The sequence below is a fragment of the Neovison vison genome, chromosome 1 (assembly GCF_020171115.1).
Source record: "Neovison vison isolate M4711 chromosome 1, ASM_NN_V1, whole genome shotgun sequence".
Classification (NCBI taxonomy): Eukaryota; Metazoa; Chordata; class Mammalia; order Carnivora; family Mustelidae; genus Neogale; species Neogale vison.
In genome coordinates, this window is record NC_058091.1 from 31,323,960 (window position 1) to 31,346,010 (window position 22,051).

Below are 22,051 nucleotides of genomic sequence, written 5' to 3' on the forward strand. Positions count from 1 at the left end.
ATGTCACTTAAATTCAAATGCTATCTTAAAATCTCCAAATGTAATTGTTTTTAGTTAAAAGGCGTATGCTAAACTATCTTGGCAGCCATTTGTTAAGCAGACATAATCCATCAAAGTATCATTCCCGTGTGAAATATAACCAAAGGCTGAGATTTAACTACTCAAGAGATTGAAGATATTTATTAAGTATGCATTAACAAAATTAATGTTAGAAATTCTGCAGGTCTTTGCCATGAAAAAGAAAAAAACCAGATTCACAAATATGTAAAAATAATATGCCTAACATTTAGGTAGAGGGATTATGCCATTTCAAAATCCAAACATATTTCTTTAAAACTAAAAAAGATCACTTTGTATGTAAAATCTTTTCCTGACGAAAGGTGATCTGGATAGCAATTATGTAAAAAGATTCATAAAGGAGAAAACATACATAAATTCTGTACAAGAGAGTAGAAAATCAGTTTTCTCTGCCAGAAGCTGCATTCAGATTTTATAGGGTTGGCAGCTGGAGTTTGGCAGCTTAGTCTTTTTATCCCTATAAGTCACTTTCTTAAGAATTAAACAGTACAATTCCATCAATTAACTAATTTCAACAACAGGATAAATTATAAGGGAGGTGATTCTTCTAAATGTATCCCTTTTTTTTAGAAGTAGAGTGAGAACCAAACGAAGGAAAGAAAAGAAGCAAATATCCATCAAAAATTTTGTACACAAATGTAAAAGGCAGCTTTATTTGTAATTGCCAAAAATTAGAAACAACTCAAATGATTGGCAACAGGTGACTGGATAGACAAAGGGTAGTCTATCCATACATTTAGAATACTGGTCAGCCATTAAAAGGGAATAATCTAATGATACAAGCAACACCATGAATGAATCTCAAAATAATTAGACTCGGTGTAAGAATTCAGATTTAAGAAAAGTACATACCCTACAGTTCTATTTTTATATAATCTAGAAAATGAAAACCAATCTATAATGACGACACAGAAAACAAATCGATGGCTGCTTAGTTGGGGGGACAGATGAGGGGGCCAGGGAGTCCAGCACTGGGGAAGACATGGAGGACTGAGTATAAAGGCCTGAGGAATCTCTATGGGCGATGAACATGTTGATTATCTTGACTGTAGGGATATGTGTTTCGCTTATGTACACATATGTCAAAACTCATCAAACTGCACACTTAACATGGGTAGTATTTTGTACTTCAATTACTTTTCAATGAAGCTATAAAACAAGGAAAATCTATGAGTAATGACCGCCAAGTAATATTGTGATGATTAAATTGGCATAGGCCGTGTAGTCAGAGAGATTCACTGGGAGGCTAATCTAAAAATTCAGACAATAAATTTTCTACGGCAGAACTCAAACCCTGTTAAGGGAAATTTTGATTAACTAAGGAAAAAAAAAAGGACATGAAAAAGTAAAAACTCTGAACTGTGCTTTTTAATACCAATTTTGTAATTCAAAGTATTTACATTCATTTGTTAGTTTAAGAAAATACTGTACTGCAAGATATTCCCCAATAAATGTCTGTTAAGAACCTGTTTAATCAATGAGTCTTGGAATACTGAAAAAAAAAATTAAATTAAATTAAGATGAAGGGGGAAAAATGAACCTGTTTAATGAAAAGAAAAGATAAATGTGTAACTTCCATATTAACCATTAATTTCTGGTTTGTAGATGGTTTACTTCCAAAAAAGGAGATAATAGAGGTATGTCAATTACTGGTATAAAATATAGGTATATAAACTTCAAAGGTAATTGATAATTTCTTCTCTTGTATCTAAAACATGCCTACCACTCTAAAAACTATGAGACTATATCATTTTAGGTGACAATTTGCCCTTTGTCCAAATTATCCCTAATTCCATATTAGTAACCTCTTAAATATTTGAATGTTATGCATAAGTTTGACAATGTGGTCAGTGCAAAATTAAATAAGTGTTACAAGAGTATTTTTTAGAGTTTTATATCTTACAGTTTCATTGCTCAAATAACATAGGCTATATTCATTGGCACAGGACAAATCAAGTTGTTCCTCCAACTAAATTCAAAGGTTCCTGTGGACCTTGTGTTGCAGAGATGGATTTGTCTAGATGAGAATGAAGAGCTCTCTGTAGGATACACTCTCTCTGTCTGATCTTTTGGTGGAAAAAATATATGGGTCTCCTTCAAAAAGTAGGTACTTCAAAACACTAGTGCTCCAAGATCACCCTAGAAAGATGAAACTCTATAAATACCAGCTCCTGTTCAAAGACAGCAATATTTAAGGACAAGAAATATAAAGGACCATTCCATCCATTTCTCCAAAGCTATATTCATACCAGATAGGTTACTGTTAAGCTCTATCCCCGGGAATTTCTAAAATTGTTCCCACAAAGAAAACATCTTCAATAAATTACATTTTAATGCTTTGCTTTCAGTTTTTGTCTGAGTAATACAAGAAATGGCCATGTAAAAAAGTTTATGAAGTTTTCTTTAACATTGTTATTTAAAAAGTTTTGTGTGATCACTGTATTTTAAAAATATTGACTTCACTGTCCCTGTAAAAGAAATGATTTCTTTTAAAGTTTACTATCAGGAAAGAGTTTGTGTCAAGAAATATGTAATCTATCAGGGCATCCTTTCTTCCTTGCCTGATAGATCTCCTCAGGCTACTGGAATGTCCTCATACCTCAGGTTCCACCTTGATGAAACCCACCTGGCTAGGCCCTTTGAACTTGTTTTAGATCCTTCATGTTCACATACCTCCTAGGGACAGTTTTAAAGCCCCTTTTTCCTTTGCCTCCTTTTCTTCCTCTGCTGCTCTGCATTAGTTACCACAGAGAACAGGCAGCACCAACAAAAGTGGAAAAATAACTTAAATGCATATTTGAAATTACAAACAATAGCAGACTGTGCTGAAGCAAACTACTCTTGGGTAATTTTGTGGTAAACTCAAAGAGACACGCTTTATTAAAAGTCAATATTCAGGTAAAAAAAAAAATCCCAAGACAAATATTTCATATTGTAGTCCTACTTATCAAGAATGAGCAACCTTCACCTAATTTGAAATCCCTTTAATAGGCTTCCCAAATAGTTGTCCCACTCAGAAAACTGCAAGAGAAAATGAGAGAGGAAAAGAAACAAACATCTGGCCAAAATTTTAACAATATTGACTCTGTTTTAGTCCGTGGAAATAAATGAGTTGAGAGAGTCTGCTACCGATATATTTTTATATAGAAAGTCTGTTTTTTCTTATTGCCACTAAATAAATATTGAATGACTTTTTTTTTTAACCTCAGTTGGAAGGGACAGCAAATGACTAGTCTGCCCAGAAGGCTCAATGTCTCTCTCTCTAGCCTCACTTGACCCATATCCTAACACCTGCCCTTCAGAAGTGGAATGCTTAGATTGAGGAATCCTTACACTCCCATGAAGGTTAGAGGGCACTATGAGGGATATTTCATATTTAATCCAGGCCCCTCCAAAAAGGGATGGTCTTGGTAAGAGGTGACCACAGGTTGTTACTGGGCCTTACGATCTCATGGGGTTTTATAAACGACGAATGGATGCCCAGAAGGTCACTGCACTCCCAAGCACGTTGAGCAAATGAGTAGCACCAGCTCTTGCAATCTGTAGCTCCAGGAAACCAGCTGAAGGAGCATCTTCCAAAAACATGGTAGAACTGAGGAATTGGGTAACAGACTCAGCAGCCTAGGAAGAGCCTAAGGCCCTCCTCCACATCAACCCTTCGCCCAAAATATATCAAATGTACTTAATTATCTATTTGAGCTTTCTATCCAAAACAGACTCATCTGTTCACACACACATACATACACACACATCCATCATTTCATTTTTGAATGAAAAGAATAATAGAGAGAAACAAGGTAATAGAACAGACTCTGAAATAGGAGAAAATTGGTTCTGCCACTAATGAAGCCACTGAAACTCTATGAACCCCAGTGTCCCCTCCTATATAACAAAAGGCTAAGATTAAATAATATCTAAGGTCCGATCAGTGTATAATGACATGGCCTATGAAAAGGACAAAGAGAAGAGAAACTTGAAAAAAGCAAGACTGGGCACCTGGCCAGCAACAGCTGAGCTCCTAATTGACCGCTGGCATTCAGCTGCTCACTAGGGCTAAGCCCAAAGCCTTGGATCATTAAGGAACCAGCAAGTCCCCTTAACAGCAACCACCAGCTTCAGCAGTGGGTTCAAGCTTTCACTCTGAGAATTTCCCTTAATTCTTTACTATCTCAGCCATGCATTTAAATTACCTTTTTTATAGTTTAGTATTTACAGTATTTTAAAGAATTTTAAAGGCTGATTCATTATAATGTCAGAATTAGAAGTTGTTGTTCAGGGGTGCCTGGGTGGCTCAGTCATTAAGCATCTGCCTTCAACTCAGTTCATGATCCCAGCGTCCTGGGATCAAGCCCCGCATCGGGCTCCCTGCTCAGTGGGAAGCCTGCTTCTCCCTCTCCCACTCCCCCTGCTTGTGTTTCCTCCCTCCCTGTGTCTCTCTCTCTCAAATAAATAAATAAAATCTTAAAAAAAAAAAAAGAAGTCCACTTTTTAAAAAAATATTTATCCCCTGATTATGGATAATAAACTCATCAGAAACGTTGCTATGAATAGCATCCAAGCCAATGCCTCTCTGTAGCACAATACCCAGACATTTGCAACACTGAGATGGAAAAAAATAATTGTCCAATGTGAAGGGATGAATCTGAGCACATCTACCCCAGTACTTAAGTACTTACCGATTTAATACTTAGTACTACTCAGTATTGATCTGACATGTATCATTTAAGATACAATGATAATCCACAAAAAAGAAACAATCAAGTGTTTCACCATAATTGGCACTTAGAATTTAATTTTAGCGGTATAACAAAATTAATTTGCTCATGTCAAAGCACCAGTGAAGCTTCTACAGGATTATAGCAAGGGTAAGAGCCAAATCGGGCCTTGGACAGGTCACCCCTTCTCACCCAGATTCCCGAGAGCTACCACATAATGTCATGACTCATGGAAACCGGGCTGCCATTGTCTTGTTCGCTGGCTGTGCAGGCTCCCAGCATGGGGATTTGTGACAAATCTGGACTACAGTGCCTACCTTTGGCCTGGAGCCAAAACAGGGCCTCGCTGTCCCTATTAAAAGTCAATATTATCATCCACCGCAGCTTGTAACAAACAGAATTCCCAAGCACTGCAGTGCTTTTGTACTAGGGAGAAAAGCACAATAGGTAGGCCCAAATGGGTGCATGGTTCATCTCGCATATTCTTGGACCTGGAGGAACCAGGAATAAAGGAAGGGCTGAACATGGAGGCATTCCCTTTCCATCTGGCATGCCTGCCTTATCCCTATGTAAATGCAGCTAATCAGGTCCAAATTTCAAAATCTCTTTTTTTTTTTTTTCAAACAAAAACTTACTGTCTCAGCATTCAGATAAACATGCCATAGTGTTAACTACATACATAAGTTGTTTTAAATATATATTAAATTATAGATGCGTATATATGCACATGTATGAAAAGATTTATGACAAAAACATTTTGCTAAATGAATGATTCCTAAAACGATAAGAATTAGTATGTACACTCTCATACAAGTTTCGGTGTAGAAACATTTTAGTCCTATACTCATATAAACAAATCATCATTGTAACTAAAAATACAGAAGAAGCCTTATTATACAGACTGGTAGTATTATAAGACTCACTAAAAGAGGATACTACTAGTTAAAACACTATGATTTCCTGTTAAAGAAATATAATACTGAAATAAACAATATCAAAAATAACAAGATAAAGAATAAATCAAAATTTGAAACGAGATTGCTAGATTTTCTTTGAGGTGAATTTTCATAATCTCATGTCTAGTTGTTAAAGTGAGTGCATTATATAGCAATTTGGGACATTTCTAACCAACTGAAGTTCTATTTTTAGGTAGTCAAGTTCATGTATATGCATATACCTTAATATTTTAGAAAATACTGGTTTCTTTGGTAATACCAGAAATAAAAATACTGAAGTTACTCTATGAAACATGTGCCTTCTCTCAAAATTTACTGTTGTAACAAGCCACTAATTCATGTTGACACCTTCATTTTATCTTTATAAAGATTTATGTATATTTATTTGAGAAAGAGAGAACACGAGGCAGAAGGAGAGGGAAAGGGAAACCCAAGCAGACTCTGCACTCTGTGTCAGCACGGAGCTGGCCACAGGGCTCCATCTCATGACCCTGAGGTCATGACCTGAGCTGAAACCAAGAGATGGACACTTAACTGACTGAGCCCCCCAGGGGCCCTGACACTTTCAATTGATTTTAAAAGAGGATAATACATAATAATTCCCACCTATTAAACACCTGACCTGCCTCAAGCACTTTGCACATTTTAAAAATAGCTCTACTAGTTGGGCAGTGTGGTCCATATTTTACAGCCGAGGAAATTGAAGCAAGTCACCAGCATCTGTGAATAAAGCTGGGCTTTGAGCCCGTCTTTGTCACCACACTCAAGTGACAATGACAACATAGCCTCTGTGCCTGTCTTTTGAAAAGCATTTCCTGAAGCCCCAGAGGCTCTCCTGAGCTGCCTCAGAGGGAAAAATGACACTGTTGCTGAGCAGTCTGTGCTCCCCTGCCCACTGCCCCCAAGCATCAATCCAAACAGCCCTCGAATGCTATCAAAGCCAGTTTGTCAACACGCCCCATTCAGAGCCCAGCACTCCCAGACCCCAGGCCCAATCTGACAGTCAGAGATGGCCAGGCTCCTCCCCCCACACCCCATTTCATCCATTTGTTCACTGAGCAAACGTTTGTGAGCTCATGGGTGTGCCAGGCCCTGCTATGGAAGGAAATGTTGGGAAAAAAAAAAAAAAATGTAAGACATAGGCCCTTCAAACTTTTGTATGAACTTGGACCAGGAATCTCAAACTCCAATGCCTTTGAAATCCAGGTAGAGGATAAAAATGATTGAAGCAAGCCAGATGTAAGGAGTCGCAAGTGTCGAAACATGGGGTGGAGAAGCAACCCAGAAATTAAAATCTATAGAAAGCTGTTCCTATAAGGGCCTATTTAGCCAGAGTGGCCCCACCCTGGTTGAACATCCATTTTGTTGTTTATGCAGTAAAACTTAAATTGATCCTGCCCCCCCCCCAGGGGAACTTATTTAAAAGCAAGTACGGGAAACCAGTCCCAGGTAACAAAGCCCAGAAACAAGGGTGGGTCAGGTCAGGTGGAGATAACAGTGGGAAAGCAGGTGTGAGTCAGGTCAGGTGGAGACATCCAATCAGTGAAGTGCACATACTGTCTCCCTAGCTACCCAGGAGTGTGGGCCCCGCCTTTTGGGCGCCAATTCTCACCAAGGTGATAGGCTAGTTCAAATAGCTACTATGGGGTGAATTGTAATTCAATTGGTCACTTGTTTGTGACCTAACATGACTGTGCAGCTTTCTCTGTGTGTTACAATCTCATTGGCCACCATGGCCTTTGCTCTATAAAAGTTAGTCTGTGAGGCAGGGAGAGGTGGCGCTTTCTGTAAGAGGTGTGGCCCTGGCTGGTCGGTTTGAATCTCGGAGTGATTCTGGAGTGAAATAAAGCTTTGCTTGACCTTTGCTTTGTATCAGTCTCGCTCCTTTAATCACAGACCCATTATTAGGGGACCCAACATTGGGGACCCAACAGTTCCCAACCCTCAGCTGAGAGCAAAGGAAGGAGTTATCAGAAGCCCAGAGTGTGGGAGCTGGACCTATCAAAGTTGGTGGGGGGACACCAGGAGAAGCTAAAACTACAAAGGAGGCACAACCAGTGGCTTTTTTCTCCTCTCTTCCTCCAACCTCCCAACACTTCCTCCATGAGCCAAGCCTAACTAGAAGCCAATGAGTAAGGAAGTCTAAGACATGCAGTGTGAGGGGGCAGACCCTGTGACACCAAGCAGAGTTGGAGAAAGGCGGAGATGGATTCAACAGCACACAGGCAAGTGACCTGTCCAAGCCAGGATTCTTGATTCCCAGGCCCCCACTCAAGTGCCCCTCCTGCCCTCCTGCTGTGTGATCCATCTCCCTGCGTCCTGACCCCCTGCCTTGTACTGCCTTTGTCTGCTGCAGGTGTCCTATCTCTTTGACTTCCTGTCCCCGACAGGAATCCCTCCCTTGTTTGACTTGCTTCACTCTGAAGAACTCCCAAGGCTCCAGACTCTGGTTCTACCTTGTCTTACATTCCCGGGAGGCCCTCCCCTAGGCACCATGCCTCCAAGTATTTCAATCTAGATTTAAATTGTTGGCCACAGAGACAGTCACAGCTACATGGTAATTCTAAGCATGCCACCAGCACCCATCACTCAGAGGCTGACATTTTGAAAATATTCATAAATAACTGAAATAAAAATTAATGCTTCCTCTCCCTCACCAGGGTGCAGTAGGAAAAAAAAGTGGCAAAATATAACCATTTGCATTTAATGAATAATTTATTTACTTTCAAAACTAGATTAGAGTCTGGACTGTGATAAATCCACTAATTACACATTAAAATGAGGCCCATTCACTTCTTTAAAATTGTTCCAAACTGCTTAGCACAATTTCCAGCTGAACTTTGACTTTTGATCTTACATTGAATAGCGCTGATGGATCTTCCAAGCAAGAAAAGTCACATTAATTATTTTACATTAATGAAACACAGAACAATGAAGGAGACTGTAGGCATTATTTTTTTTTCAAAGTGTATTGAGTCAGAAATCAAAAAGCTTATTAGCAAGTATTTTCAAATTTCATACATGAGAATGAAATCAACCAATATATTTTTTAAGAAAAAAAAATCACCTGCTTAGTGCTTTCTCGTACCTTAAAGAATATAGTAATCAGCTCTCTCCCAAATTGTTCTCATGGAATGTTCACTTCCTAGCAACAGCACTCCAAGCAAAGACCACTTCTTCAAACTCCAATTTTGTAGTTTTCCAGTTTTTAATTACTTTTCAGTTTATGGAAATAAAAACTCCTTCACAGGCGCACTGGAATTGTGCCTAGCCAAAAAAGATCTTGGACAGGAACCATCGGACTGCATACATCATCAATGAGATTCAAAAAGGACAACTCACTGACAATTGAAAAAAAAACTGAAATTGAGGCAGTTGTCTACAAATTTAAGAAATTAGTATCAAGTCACCCTTGCCCCTATAAGTCTTAGCTGATGTGTTTGGAAGCTCACTTTTGGAAGATAGTTATTCAGTGGCATTTAGATTCCTTAATCAAGGCATGGTTATGGTGTTTGGAACTCCAATGAGATAGCTACAAATTAAATTTATGTTTCCTGTGCACCTGGGTGGCTCAGTTGGTTAAGTGACTGCCTTCAGCTTGGGTTATGATCCTGGAGTCCTGGGATCGAGTCCTGCATTGGGCTCTCTGCTCAGTGGGGAGTCTGTTTCTCCCTCTGACCCTCCCCTTCTCATGCTCTCTCTGTCTCTTTCTCTCTCTCATATAAATAAATAAAATCTTTAAAAATATATATAAGTTTCCTTGGTATGACACATATTTAGTACATAACAGTTCAATTAGATAACATAATAAAAATGCTTCTGTTGGTTCTAATAAAGGCAAACCCCCCAGGGTGTACCATGATTTCTCTCCAAGTCATGCATCCTTCTAATACTTCTGCAGCCCGTGTCAGGAATAGAAGTTTTCTCAGTGAGAAATTCATTATATCTCATTGTATTTCCTACTTGTGGGGAAGACATTCACCCTGCTCTCTGAATCCTCCAGAAGAACATTCCACAGAACTCTGGTGCTTCCAGGTATTAACAGGTCTCTTCCATATACCCACATACATACACATAAACGAGTGTAGCCAAACAAGTCCAAGAAATGCTAGATCGAAGAGTTAAATGGGATTATAATTTCCCTGCAAGACTTCTCAGAGATTTTAATACATTAATGTGTCCTATGAGTCTCCACAAGTGGAATATAATGAACCTCGTTTATTAAGATGATGACCTTTCTGTCACAAAGCATCTCTCAGGGCTAACGCGCTATGGAGACACTTTGGCAAATGATGCTCTAAGACCTTCTGCAGGGAGATCCTGTTCTATAAGGATAGGATAAAGCAGCTTGCAAGAAAATCATGGAAACCAGCCAGGAAGCACACCAAGTAAAGGGAAGAATGGAAAGACCATCAGGACTGGGAGTAAATAGGGACAAATTAGGATTATCAACAATAAGAACTACCGTTTATTTAGTCCTTCCTACATGCTCAATATTTTGTGTGTTATCCCAATCAATACTTCTAACAGCACTTCACTGTAAATCCTTTCTCTATTTTAAAGATAAGAAAATTGGGGCTCAGAAAGATTAAGTGCATTGCCCAAAATCACATAGCTCGCACATGGCAGACCTGAAACTTAAAACTACATGTCTTGACTCCAGTATGTCTTCTCTATGCTACACTGCCTGCTAGAAAAAAAAAAAAAAATAGAAGGCAGAATAAAGTAGTAAGTGGTGGCAAAGAAGCAAAAGAAAATACCGTTTCTCAAAAACAAAATATAAGTGGTATAATAACAAAAATAAAATAAGACTAGGCTAACTGTTTCTAAGCCTGCTCTCTACAACTCTGCCTCTCCATGAATGCAGGGATTAGTACTGAGGCCATTCAGGCCTCTTGATCACCCACAGGCTAAGCAATGTCATGGTCAGACCCAACACATGTCAACCTCAGAGGATGCAACTGGCTGCAGTAGTCCATTGAGTGGTCCAGTAGTGCTGGAGTGGGCCCTATCTAGCCCACAAAAGCCAATTTTGTATATCTCTCTCCAACTCCACATTCAGTGATGTCATGTCAGTAGCTTGTAATCTGCCTTGATGGAAGTATTTACACAATGGAAATTGGCAAACACTGCAAAGCAAGGAATTTGTGGGTTTTGTGACTTCTTTTTCCAGAAAGCCAGTATATCAACACACCACTGATTGAGTCTTCACCAAAAAGCAGAAGTAGAAGAGATCAAAAGGTGACAAGACTTTGAGCTAAACAGAATGCCACAGTAATTATCCTCCTTAATGTCAAATTCAAATATGAATAAGCTGGATATACCTGTGCTAATGAAGGGGACCAGTGTCATGTGTAATGACATTATTCTCTGCGGTCCTCTAATAAGTTGCACGAGGTAGCTGAAAGCAGAGAACGACCTGAACAGAGGCAGTCCCTGGCCCCATCTCGTCCTGGTACCACACTGCCTGGGCCCTATAGGGTCAAGGTTACCTACTCCAGCCCCAGCACAGTGCAGATGTGACTAGGTATCACTTCCCTTTCCTACGTCCATCAGCAGACCCCACGCTGCAATCCCCATTCCCCAAAAGCTCAACAGAAGCAGTAGTGGATGCAAAGGCTATTTCCAATATTCAAAAGGTCTAACATAATATATTAATTTACAATAATATCACACAGACTAAATAAAGATTTGTTTTTATTGTTGTAGTTTTGCTCTTGCTTCTACCAATTCAGTCTTGGTCATTTTAGGTACCTCAAGATATTCCAGTTTTTCTCATTGAAAACCATTTTTGAGAATTTTTTTTTAATTGACCAATGAGCTACTTACATCACAAATTATCATTATAGGAGCACCTGGGTGGTTCAGTCTGTTGAACCTCCAACTCTTGGTTTTGGCTCAGGTCATGCTCTCAGGGTCACGGGATAGAGTTCTACGTGGGGCTCTGGCCTTGGAGCGAGTGGAGGCTGCTCCAGATTCTCTCTCCCTCTCCATCCCGCCTGTCCTTCCCTGGTTCCTGTTCTTTTTCTCTCTCTCTCTCTCTTTCTCCTCCAAATATATAAAATCTTTTAAAAAACAAAAAATGAACAAACAAATGATCGTTGTATGATAGATAAAGCCTCCTAACTGGAATGAAAAAGTGAAGAACCACTGAACACACATAAAGATATTTGAAAGAAAAAACTTTTTCTTTCAGCAAGTTAGACTCACCCAGAAGAAGAGATTCCCACCAGACATGGAAAGGCCAATGCTGCATCCCATTTTCCTTAGGATAAGCCTCCTGAAAAGAGGCTTTACATTTGGAATCCGCAGCACCCATCACAGCTCATGGCCTTTGTAGGAAACTCCCCAGAGCAAGACAGAAATGCTACTCCTAACTTACAGACCTCTTTCCCTCACCCCACTGCCCCAATTCTCTGCAGTGAACCCTTTGATCTTCCCTGAGGAAGGCACAGGAAAAGCTGCAAACCATACTTAAGGAATGTTGCCTAAAAGGCGACCAGCGTGAACACTTACCCAGCTCCTGTGTACATAAACCATCAGCAGATGGAGCCCTTTGCTAATTCAACAATCATTCTAGGTCTGGTTTCAATGGCCTGTAATAGTTGCATTCTCAGTTTTTATGGCTCATACTGAATCCCTATCATTGTTGGGATTAGTTCATGACCATATTTTGTATGGAAGCATCCAGAAACTATATTTCTACAAGCGAATGCTAGAAAAATTAAGATGAGTTCTCAGTATTAGAGATAGTATCTGATGTATTGTCCTGCATTATTTTCAAGGGTGTGAAAATGGTGCTTTAATTCATTCTTTCCATAAATATTAAGACCTGCATGTGTTGTCAGAAATATCACATATATTTGTTCTCTTTAAATCAACCTAATATCAATTGGGGACCCATTCTAATCAGGCTGTGGGGAAATTCTGTAATAAGTAGAGGCTTCTGAACTCCCAAATTCAGGATCCTATAAAGATTCCAGGGTTTACACAATTTCAAAGGAAAAGAAGGCATGGAGGTAGGTGTGCCTGTGATCATCGGCCATCTCTTTGGTTTCTTACTGGGTCATTCTCTGCTCCTTCTAAACCAAATGTGGAATATAGGAGTCATCTGTGAAGCTGGAAACTTTTCAAGGACCATCTGGTCTTACATCCCCAAAGGGGGCAGTATGCAGCCATCCTTCTCTTGGGTGTTTCCAGAAGCACAGCCAAATTACCTATTTCTCTGGGAAGCATAGGCTTCTCCCTTCTTAGCTCTCAAAAAAATCTCATTTTCAGTCAGATGAAAATGTTTTGGGACACCTGGGTAACTCGGTTGGTTAAACGTCTGCCTTCAGCTCAAGTCATGATCCCCAGGTCTCCGGATCAGCCCAGAAGTCTTCCCTGCTCAGTAGTGAGCCTGCTTCTCCCTCTCCCTCTCGCTCTGGCCTTCCCCTGCCCTGATCATGCTCACTCTCTCTGGAGCTCTGTGTGTGTGTGTCTCTCTCTCAAATAAATAAATAAAATCTTTTTTTTTTTTTAAATGCATCTCCTGTCCTATTTCCCTTAGAGCAATAATCATCAACCTTACCTATACATTAAATCACCTGGAGAACTATTGAAAAGAAAATACTGATTTCTGGTTCCTACCTCCAGAGATACTGACCTAATTGGTATTCAATGTGGCTGTGACAATGAGGTATTTCAAGGTCGAAAACTGTCAATAATTGTGAAAAATATATGACTATAACACATAAATAATTAGGGTAACTGGGAATGAGATATGTAAACACTTTGTGTATTAACTTTGCAATTCTTCTCTAAATCTAAAAATTAAATATAAATCTAAAATTAAAAATTGGCTAAAGGCAATAACAAAATATCAAAGGGCTCAATACCTCCATATATATGTGTGTGTATATATATATATATATACACACACACACACACACACACACATACATATAATTACATGTGAGATGGAGGGTAATATTTCTCAGTTTTTAAAAAACATTATGCACATAATAAAATTTTTTTCAAATATTACCAAAAGCTAAAAAATGAAAGCTAAAAGTGAAAATAAACAAAAATTCTCCAGTCATGGAATGAGACACAAAAATTATGTTTCTAAAAAAAGATTTTTATGGGGCGCCTGGGTGGCTCAGTGGGTTGAAGCCTCTGCCTTCAGCTCAGGTCATGATCACAGGGTCCTGAGATCAAGCCCCGCATCGAGCTCTCTGCTCAGCAGGGAGCCTGCTTCCTCCTCTCTCTCTCTGCCTGCTTCTCTGCCTACTTGTGATCTCTGTCAGATAAATAAATAAAATCTTTAAAAAAAAAAAAAGATTTTTACCCATAGAAAGTACTTTATGCTATTTTAGAAAATCTGTGAAATGCAGTAGTATATAAAAGTCACCTGTGTTTTGTATTTTTGTACAAAACATATAATCAAATGTTAGGTAATGAAAGCACAATCCAATAATGTATTTACAATCATAATCCCAGCTATATCACGAGGTTATATATCTTGAAATTTTATACTGTTTGTACTATGCTCAATTCACTTAATTTTAAATGTTTCCCTTTACCCCTCAAATATTCATCACTGTAAAAAAAGGGGGCTCTTCATGAAGTGTGGAAGGTTGGAAATGAAGTAGCACCTCTTACCTCCCTCTCACTTCCAATCTTTGGTCCCCAGGACAGGACAACCTCAGATCCCAAGCATCTCTCTCCTCAGCTAAGAAAAGGCTGGGGGTTGGGCTGAACCCCAAGACACCAACTTCCACAGCAGTCTCCCCCTGTAAGAGAACTCAGTCCTTTTCCACAGTTCCATATGCCTTCCCCCCAAGTCTCTACAGGCACCCCTCTCCAAGCTCCACGTTAAAATGAATGGAAGTTGACTTTTTTTGGTACTTGGACTTCTAAGACTCCAAAAAAAAACCCAAAAAACAAAAAACAGGGGCTTTATTAATATTAACTGCTTTGTTTTACATAGGGAAGCAAAGTTAAAATAATGCTAGGAATCAAAATATTTTATGTGACCAGGTTATGATAACCAGTACAAAATTATCTGTAATTCATTTTTCAAAAACAGCACACCCTAAGCTGAGTAAATTCTCTGTGGCTTTTAGTATTTATCCTTTAAAATCAAATCATCTCTTTCAGAAAACTCCTCCTCTATTACTATCACAGTTTTCCAGGAATCCCTTCCTTTGCTTATGTTATATCATGAATATCTTAGTTATGAATGGATTGTCTTTCATGTCCCGGAAATTTCTGTTTTCTCTTTTTTTTCTCTTCTGATATTTCTTCTCCTGTGGACATGACTGTGATGCATTTGTTTTGACTGTATCTTCCTACCATTGTTTCAAAGGTGAATGATGAAGGAGAAGAGGTAAGTGCAGACTCTGCCCACTGCCCCGGGCAGTGGCAGTGGCCCTGCGTTTGGGCTGATGGTCACTGAGCGCGCGCCCGGGCTGCGGTGAGAAGGAAGGGTGGGAATGTAAGGCTGGACATCCGGGAAGCAGGACGGACCACTGCGATAATCCGGATGAGAAATGGCGAAAGCCAGAATTAGAGATACATCAGTGGGATAGATATGAGGGAACACATTATCCCCTGAGTTTTGTTTGTTTGTTTAAATATTTTATTTATTTATTTGACAGAGAAGGCCTGCAAGAGAGGGAACATGAGCAGGAGTGGGAGAGGGACAAGCAGACTCCCCACTGAGCAGGGGGTCCAACATGGGTTGAATCCCAGGACTCTGGGATCACGAACAATGAAGGCAGATGCTTAACAACTGAGCCACCCACGTAGCCTGTCCCAGTTTTAAGGACATTTACCGTGTTGGTGGAAAGACAAAACACATCCTGAGTGTCTCAGGCTTTACAGCTTGTAGGTCATGTAAAGATCACACAAAGAGAAATATCACCAATGTCACTGGTTTCCCCACCTGTTCAAATAAGAGCTCAGCCCCTAGCACAGGTTCCCTTTGTGATTCGTGGAGTTGCCCAGGGGTGGCTCACGCATGCTCACAACGGGTCTATCCCTGCTGGACTCTGTTGCTCTCCTGAACACTCGAGAGATGAACTGAAGTCCTCCTATAAACCCACAGTGGCTTGAAGCGATGCCTAAGCTGTGATCAAGCTGAAACCCTTGACAAGTCCAGCTCTCTTACTAGGTCTCCTTAGAGTGAGTTCTCCCCCAAGAAGAACCTCAGTTCTCCTGTAAATAGATCTCTGGTATGATCACATGCACCCCCAGGCCCCACCAGGATTCTGTTCTGAATCCCATTCAATGCAAACTGTGACCACTCTGCTCCCCAGTCCCATTATATCCTAAATAAGCATTTAAAGTAATACGAAGTGGGATGGCAGGAAAGAGATGAGTCTTAGTGAACATATATATTACATCTGTACATGTAAGAAAATGATTATTAAAAAAAATAGCCTCGACCTTGAATTGGAATAGAAAGGAAAGCATCAGAAATAAATAAATGGAAACAAAATGGCAAAAGACAACGTAGGCCCTTCCACTAAAGACATCAATCTTGTGACCACATTCAGTTCTACCAACTTCATTTTAGAGAGGACAATAATAACAGTCCGAAGCTACGGAAAGGGCTCAAAGGCACAATTTTAAAAATTCCATATCTTAAAGACTTGAAGGAAGTTCACCTCATCTGAAAGCCTTGCCTCTCTGTAAACAGAAGTGTCCCAGGGAAACCCTGTGAATTACACACATTTCCCTCAAGTCAGGCTTAGCCTATCAAGACGAGCTGAAGAGGGGATGGTTCAAAATAACCAAAAGACAAGTTGAAAATACTCACTTTCCTACCCAGCACATGTCTCTCGTCCTCTCCCTGCAAAGTCCATCCCAGGACAATGTTCATGCCCTCTGACAGTCCACAGCTTCAGCTCCAACGCGGCTGTCAGGAAACAACAAACCTGGTTTACATGGCCCCGGAAAGATAGCACAATTCAGAAATCCCTGGAGAAGGTGAGAAAAAGGCACAGGAATCCTCTCAAGCTGTTGCAGTACCAGCCCACATTTACCAACAGAACTGCTTATGAGTGGAAGTCAGACTCACTTTGTTCTGTCCATGGCTTCTTTTTAACTCTGTCTGCTTTAGATTCAAACAGTGAGGAGAGAGAAGGACAGAAGGACTCAGAGAAAGACTCAGAGAGAGTATTGGGGAAAAGAGGGAAGAACTGCTCTTGTTTTCCTATGGCAGACAGAAGAAGAGGAAGCATTCTCATCCAATTTGTTGATCTTTAGCTCTTCAGAGATTCCTTCAGAAGTAATTATACTTTTCTCCTCTCTGTACTCGAGGGCTGTTTCCTAGAAAAAAGGAATTGATCACTTTGAAGGAGCCCATTTAGCATTTTTAGCTAAGTTTAGGTCAAAGAAACCAAACCGACAAGATGTTCTATTTAAATCACATGAGAAAACACAGCTTCTTGTTTTAGGCTAGTTTATTGCTTTCCATATGAAAATGCAGCAAGCAATTCTTCAAATTGTCTTTACAGAAATATAAATAAACCATGAATCAAACCAAGTATATCATTATGTGGAGTTATACTGGAAAAGAAACATCTGCTATTCCTAAGACACTCCCGTTCACAGGTATTGTATTATTATGAATGATACACAATATACAAGTTTGCATACATAGAAAGACCTCACAGGAATACAAATTGCCAGAGTATTATTGAAAGAAAATCATATTTTAAATTTTTTGTCAATGTTATGCTAATCTAGCAACCCACCAGTGGCCACCCACCACCCCCTGAGAAGCCCTGGAGAAACTTATAGCCACTGGAATAAGAGTGTGAATGAAATCACAAAGACAGCCTGCTGTTGGTTCTTGTCCTAGCCAGGCTCCAGTCAGGAGACAGAAATACACCAGATGTTTTAGCAAAGAGACTTCAACCTAAGGAATAGTTAACCAGGGATTGGAGAGCTGGAAAGGCAATGGGGTCCACCCTGAGGCAACACAGAGATGTAACTGCGAGGAGCAGCCTCCATCCCTGGGGCAAGGGTAACAAAGGGAAGAGTTCAAAAGTATTAAAACTCAGAAGCCTGCAGGAGGGACCCCACAGAACTGGCACCCAGATCTCTGAGGAAGGGTGTTTCCAGGCTGGACTGTCCTCTCTAAGGGAGTGTATGGAGGCTGGTTCTGAACGACCTGCTTACTGCTGGAATCAATGGTCACTGCCAGGGTGAACCCCTGCTGTGGCGATGCCAAAAGGAACAGCAAGAAGCAAATCCCCACTCAGTCTCCTTGAGTGGCCCCTTCAGATGAGTGTAACAGATCCAGCTGGCAAAGGAGAAGTTTGCAGGTACTGAGCCCTAGCATCACAAAGCAAAGCACGGAAGAGTGGGATTAAAAGCCAGTGACAATGCACCAGCCCAGGCTTGTCCCACATTTTTAAGGGATTCGAATACACTTAACCTTATTTCTCCTGCTTGTAGAAAGTTCCCAATGTGATTATATTATTGCAATAAAACATGTGCGTCCTCCTATGCAAAACAGCTCAAGGGAGGAATAAAGGAAGGTGACATGTTGCCTTATCATAAACAGAAGCACTATCCTGAAGTGGGATTTCTGTTCGGGATTTCTTTAACATTTGCCTTAGATTTTTCCACTTAACTCTGTATCTGGTTTAAGGAGAACCCAATACCTTAAATTTTCATTAGCCTTTGTTTATTAATAAAAATTGGCTTCCAGGCCACTGAAAAGAAAAGTGTTCTTGGTTCTCAAGAATCATTCCTCCCCCAACATTTTTATAAATGTTTCTTGAAGATAGAAAAGGATGCTGTTGACAAGGCTGCAGCAGTAGTGGCAGCCCCTATCTAATTAGTCCTACATGTAGAAATGTTCGTCAACCAAAAGGATGGACTTGCTAAAACCCTGACAAGTTATCACAAACTCATCTGATGAAAATGTAACGAGCACAGTCTTTTTTAAAACTTGTTCTAATGTATAACATTAAAAGATATTGCCAATATTTTGTTAAGTGAGAGAAAAAAGCAATGGGTATAACACAAACTCATCTTTATGTAAATATATACAGAAAATACCAGAAAAAATACCATTATTAAGAGATTATGTTAACTTTTACTCTTCTTTCTTTTCTTATTTATATATTATAAACAACAAAGTAATAATAATATAGCTCTCTGTGGAGTGCATCCTATAGGCCAGGTCTCATCTACTATTGAGACCTCTGAGGTCTCAGTAGTACCATTTTACTTGAGAAAAAATGAAAACTTGTACCAGTAATTTGCCCTTACTCTTCAGCTGGTGAAGACAGAGCGAGATCCGAATGTCAGTCTCTCAGCCTCACAAGCCCCCACACTTCATTACATGTATTACTTTTGAAATGAGAAAGAAAGCGCAATTTTTTTAAAGGACATGGTGAATAAATACAAACCTTGAGTTAAATAAAATAGACCATTTTCTTTGTTAACTTGTTTAGTGAATAGTTACTGATCCAAAATTATTAGATATCCAGGCCACAGCCACAAATCTAAGTGAAATGATATAAACAACATGTCTGATAAAGAACTCAAAGTAATGATCATAAAGATAGCCATTGGACTTGAGAAAAGGGTGGAAGGCATCAGGGAGACCCTTAACAAGACAAGGAATAACATAGCAGAGATAAAGTGTCCAATAAATGAAATGAGAAACAGGTTTCATGGAGAGAATAGCAGGCTGGAAGAAGCAGAGTTATGAATTACTGAACTAGAAGACAGAGCAATGGAACGTAATCAAGCCAAACAAAAGAGAGAAAAAAGAATTCTGCAAAATGAGAAATGACTTACAGAATTCAGTGGCTCATCAAACATAACATTTGTATAAGAGTCCCAGAAGAAGAGAGAGAAGAGGAGAAAACTTACTTGGAGAAATGATAGCTTAATCTGGGAAAGGAAAGAGTTACCCAGATCCAGGATATCTGCAACAAAGTCAAAAAAGCGAATCTACACCAAGACATATTGTAACTAAATTGGTAAAGTACAGTGATTAAAAAAAAAATTTTAAAGCAGCAAGACAAAAGAAGACAGTTACTATAAGGGAAACCCCATAAGCTCTCAGTGGATTTTTTCCAGCAGAAACATGGCAAGCCATAAATGCTTCAAATGTAAATGGACTAAACACTCCAATCAAAAGAAAGACATAGGGTAAAGGCACCTGGGTGGCTCAGCTAGTTGGGGGGCTGACCCTGGGTTTCAGCTTAGGTCATGATCTCAGGGTCCTGGGATCAAGTCCCATGTTGGGTTCCCTGCTCAGCAGGTATTCTGCTCAAGGATCATCCCTCTCCCCCTGCCCCTCCCCTCACTCACTTGGTCTTGCTCTCTTTCTGTCTCTAAAATAAATGAATGCTAAAACAAACAAACAAAAAAACACACAAGGTGACAGAATGGACTTAAAAAACAAGTCCCATCTATATGCTGCTCACAGGAGACTCATTTCAGACCTAAAGACATTTGCAAACTGAAAGTGAGAGGATGGAGAACATTTATCATGCAAATGGATATCAAAGGAAAGCCAGAGTAGCAATATTTATATTAGACAAGACCCATTTTAAAACAAAGACTATACCGGGGTGCCTGGGTGGCTCAGTGGGTTAAAGCCTCTGCCTTCGGCTCAGGCCATGATCCCAGGGTCCTGGGATTGACCCCCGCATCAGGCTCTCTGCTCAGCGAGGAGCCTGCTTCCCTCTCTTTCTCTGCCTGCTTCTCTGCCTACTTGTGATCTCTGTCTGTGAAATGAATAAATAAAATCTTTAAAAAAAAAAAAAACAAAGACTATACCAAGAGACAAAGAAGGACACTATATAATAATAAAGGGGACAATCCAATTAGAAGATACAACAATCATAAATATTTATGCACCCCACATAGGAGCATCCAAATACATAAAGCAGTTAATAACAAATATAAAGACTAATCAAAAATAATGCAATAATGGGTAAGGAACTTTAACACCCCACTCACATCAATGGACAGATCACCCAATCAGAAAAACAAGGAAGCAATGGCTTTGAATGACACTTTGAACCAAGTGGATTTAACAGTATATTTAGAGCATTTCATCCTGAAACAGGAGAATTCACATTCTTTTCAAATGAGACATTCTCCAAAATAGATCACATACTAGGCCACAAAACAAGTCTCAACAAATTCAAAAGTATCAAACTCATACAGTGCATCTTTTTAGACAATGCTATGAAATCAGAAATCAAGCACGAGGAAAAAATCTGGAAACAGTACAAATATATGGAGGTTAAAAAACATGCTACTGGGGTGCCTGCATCACTCAATTGTAAGCACCTGCATTCGGCTCAGGTCATGATCCCAGGGTCCTGGGATGGAGCCCTGCATCAGCAGGAAGCCTGCTTGTCTCTCTCCCATTCTCCCTGCTTGTGTTCCCTCTCTTGCTGTGTGTGTCTCTCTCTCAAATAAATAAATAAAATCTTAAAAACAAGCAAAAAATGCTACTAAACAATGAAGGGGATAACCAAAAAATAAAAGAAGATATCCAAAAGTACATGAAAATGGAAACAAAATAATCCAAAACCTTTGGGATGCAGCAAAAGTGCTTCCAAGAGGGATGTTTATAGCAACACGAGTTTACCTCAAGAAACAAGAAACATCTCAAATAAACAACCTAACCTTACACCTAAGGGAGCTAGAAAAAGAACAACAAACAAAATCCCAAAACAACAGAAGGAGAGAATAAAGATTAGTGCAGAGATAAGTGACAAAGAAACTAAAGCAAAACCACAGCAGAACAGATAAATGAAACCAGGAGCTTGTTCTTTGAAAAGATCAACAAAATTCATAAACCTCTAGCCAGACTCATCAAAAAAACAAAGAGAAAGGACTCCAATAATTATAATTGCATATGAAAGAGGAGTAATAACAACCAACACCACCAAAATACAATTATAAAAGAATACTATGAAAAATTATATGCCAACAAATTGGACAACCTAGAAGAAATGTATAAATTCCTAGAAACATAGAATCCCACCAAAACTGAAGCAGGAAGAAATAGAAAATTTGAATAGATTAATTACCAGCAAGGAGAGGGAACCGTAATCAAAAAACTCCCAACAAACAAAAGTCTAGGGGCAGATGACTTCATAGACAAATTTTACCAAACATTTAAAGAAAAATACCTTTTCTTGTCAAACTATTCCAAAAAGTAAAAGAGGAAGGAAATCTTCCAAATTCATTTTATGAGGCCAACATTACTCTGATACCAAAACCAGATAAAGACACTACACACACACAAAAAAAGAACTACAGGCCACC